Raw genomic sequence first — 3478 nt, 5'->3', positions numbered from 1 at the left:
TCTACATTCGAAATGATTTTACATTGGATAGTATATTGAATTTATATGAGCTTAGTTATATATTATTGATATTGTATATACGAAAAGAAGAGCCAATGAAGAAAATAAAATTTTATAGTAATAATACATCGAGGAGCAAAACTCTACTATCATATATACTTAACAACAAATTCACTTCTAAAAATTATGCTAAAATATATTCTGTGCTCACTCCATCGTTACATACTCTTCTTTTTGAATAAAAATATGTTAATCCAGTTCTAAGTTGAGTGTATGAGAACACTCTATTGTCTTTTTTTACAAAACCTTTGTTTACCCCTTCCTTAGGAGATCTTGAATGTAATACTTTTAAAAAAGTGTCTTTTGTAAAACTATTTGTAGTTTTACTTAATCCTTTACTGCTATGCTTTGTAGAATGAGTTTCATCATTCCAGCAAAAGTAAGTCTTAGAATTTAAGGCTACTATTCCATGTCCTGAAAATTCTACTTTGAATAAACCAGGAGTCCTTATATCATATTGATATACTTCTTTGCAACAATTTTGTAATTCCCACAACTTTGTAGGAACAGATTTACAGAGTTGGAAATCATCCGCGTGTCGATCGCAATACATCCTAGGAAACCATTTTCCATATTCTTTGTAGTATATATCAGCGATCTTTTTTCTAACGATATTATCCATAGGTGCTGAAAGAGCCATGTAGGCACTATCTGTATCCATCGCCACATACTGGAAGTCCTTTCTGTCGAAGTATCTAAAATAAAAAATTTCAATCCTTAATTCTTGTTATCTTAGTATTATAATACTCCCATTTCAAAAATTATCATTCAAATGTTTACCATTATACATATTTTTTCTAAAAGATACAAATGAGATTACTTACCTATCCATGAAGTCATAGTAGAACTCCAACATCCGAAGTTTAGCCAGTTGTAATATGGAGAATCCGATATGTACAGGTATATCCATTTTCATCTGAATAAATATATACAGTCCTATTAGATTCCTTTACATATATTAGCTCAAGTAAATTTTTCATTATGATGCAAATATATCAATAAGATAATAAATATATACTACTAACCGAAGGCTTGTGTTGAGTCAACTCATAGAAGCTATCAACGATTTCCTCCAAAGATTCAAATCTGTGTGATCGTATTCTCAAGGATGCTTCATAATCTCCTTGAATATACTTGACATTTCGATGTTTTAATTTCTCAGTGATTGTTTTCCCGTACGATGAATTTCCAATGAGTTTATTGGTTGTGGCTATCAACTCTTGGTCAGGATCTTTGTCACCAGCTCTTCTAGCATTTGAGACAGATTCTCCAAATGACTGGAAAACTCTTCTAGGGGTGTATTCTATGACTTGATATATTTTGGTTATAATCAATCCATGATTAAGATACCATTTTGCTAAAGTGGTGAGTAGTAAAATTTTTTCTCCAAACATACTCCCCACCAAAGTTCGTTGTTCTTGAGGTAGCATTCCTTCCTTTTCAGCAAATTCTTTCATACTTTCACTAAGATGATTTCTATTCAAAGATGTATTCTTGAAAACGGGGCTCATTTCTGAAAACTTTTCGTATAAGTTTTCAGGAACAGATATATCGCATTCAATGAATCCATATATCTCCCCTTTTATAATCTGCTGAATAATCTCATCCTCGGTGGCAAAGGAATTGGAAGGATAAAACTCTTCGTTGAAGATACTAATAAAGTTCTTAATCTCGGTGTTATCCTCAATCATCTTGTTCCATTCACACTCCCAGATTCTTACTAAACGATATCCAAGTTCTTTAACATATTCTTCCTTCTTTATCGTTTCCTCCAGAACTTCACTCATGGGTCGATTCTTATATGGATGTATACTTATTCCTTTGGTCTTGTTACAGTTATGTCCATGCCAGAAACATCCATGAAATTGAAACACTGTATTCGATTCTTCACAATATCCATCAACAGGAAGATTATGTTGTCCAATTCTAAATTCTTTATCGTTGTTTTCATGTAAGATTTGAATATTGTCCTTCCAAGTCAAAAATTGTAACAATCCATGAGCAGCCATGCTATTTTTTCGAGAATGAGTGTATGCAAATCCATTTTCGAATCGTCTTATTCTAGGGTTTCCAGTAGGCATTTCTTGCATCATACTCCACAAATATAATGCATTTGCATCAACTCCTAGAATAAGTTCACAAAGTTTGGATTCCTTTCCAAACTTTCTTTCTCGAATCAGTGTTTTCTTCGACTCATGAAGTCTGTGAAAAACAATGCTAGGTCCACCTACGATATTGTCCTTGATAGTAAAGTAAATATCTTTATCACTTTCCTTGATCAGACAGACAGGTTGACAAGCTTTGAAATGATGTGATGAGATTGTCTGATGATGAGAACTCATAGGATGAAGAGGCGAATCTGAAAGTTTCAACATCCATTTTACTGCCAATCCAGGAAGTGAAATGGCATCTTTCAACATATCGATTCCCATGGTTCTGTAAACTTCTTTTTGTTTTTCTACAGCTTCAACAAATGGTACTACATCGAGATTGTTGTACCATACTAGAAAATCTTTTAACGTTTTCATCTTCTCTTGTTTCCAAATGTTTAAACAGATTTCATAATCAGCATCCGAAATATGTTCATCTCTCAAAGAACTGTAAAAGCATTCTTTAGCTGGTAGAAACGGTTGTTTCAACTTCTCAAGATCATCCATATATTCATAAGGATAGAATCCTTTTTGTTGAGAGCATTTGAAAGCTTTGAGATACTTTGCATAGGAAAATCCTGGAGCAATGAAGTTGGAAATATCCAAGAATTTGAATCTTCTTGATTGAATACAGCTCATCTTGTTTGTTCTTTTCACTACAAAATCAAAATCTTCGTCTTCTGTGTCTTGAAGACATCGAAGTAGAGGTCCTTTCATCACATTCAGGTCGTAGTTTTGTGAATTAAATCCTAGAATCGGAATACATGAGATGAATTTGTCGAAACGATTAAATAAATGACAAAATTCCTCTCTTGAATGGTATACTCGAGGATTGGAAAATTTGCAGGATTTAAATCTTTCTTCAACTTTTCCTTGCTTTTCAGCTTTTGCCTTCATCAACTGTCTAATGTAGTAAAGTTTTTTTTCAAGGATATCCCGGGCTTCATCAGCAATTTGGGAAATATACTGAACAAAAGAAGATATACAAGAATCAGTATCTCCCTCACTTACAAAACACTTTGGATCCTTAAATCCGGGTACATTTGAACAAACTGATATACTCATCAATTCGTGTCTCGATGTGAATGGAACCGAATTGGAATTTGGTGGAAGGTCGGATTTTGGAAGATAACACTCGATATCATAGGTGATTAAAAAGGGATAATAAGTATCTTCCTCAGCCACGGATATTCCTATCTCTCGTTTCAGTTGTTCGAAAATTGTAGGTGTTGCCTTAAACTTTCCTCCTTCGAAGATGAAGTTTGTTA

General features: G+C 33.4%; 1 long non-coding RNA gene across 1 annotated transcript; it reads right to left on the bottom strand.

Moving 5' to 3' along the window:
* Positions 1-672: 672 nt before the first annotated feature.
* LOC137388849 (uncharacterized) lies at positions 673-1236 on the bottom strand. Its single transcript, XR_010978038.1, has 3 exons — positions 1086-1236; positions 885-976; positions 673-755 (listed from the first exon to the last, which is right to left on the bottom strand). It is a non-coding gene; the product is annotated as an uncharacterized lncRNA (long non-coding RNA).
* Between the last annotated feature and the right edge of the window lie 2242 nt (positions 1237-3478).

Source organism: Watersipora subatra, chromosome 2 (assembly GCF_963576615.1).
Source record: "Watersipora subatra chromosome 2, tzWatSuba1.1, whole genome shotgun sequence".
NCBI classification, from domain to species: Eukaryota; Metazoa; Bryozoa; class Gymnolaemata; order Cheilostomatida; family Watersiporidae; genus Watersipora; species Watersipora subatra.
This window is presented reverse-complemented; position numbering and strand designations above follow the sequence as displayed.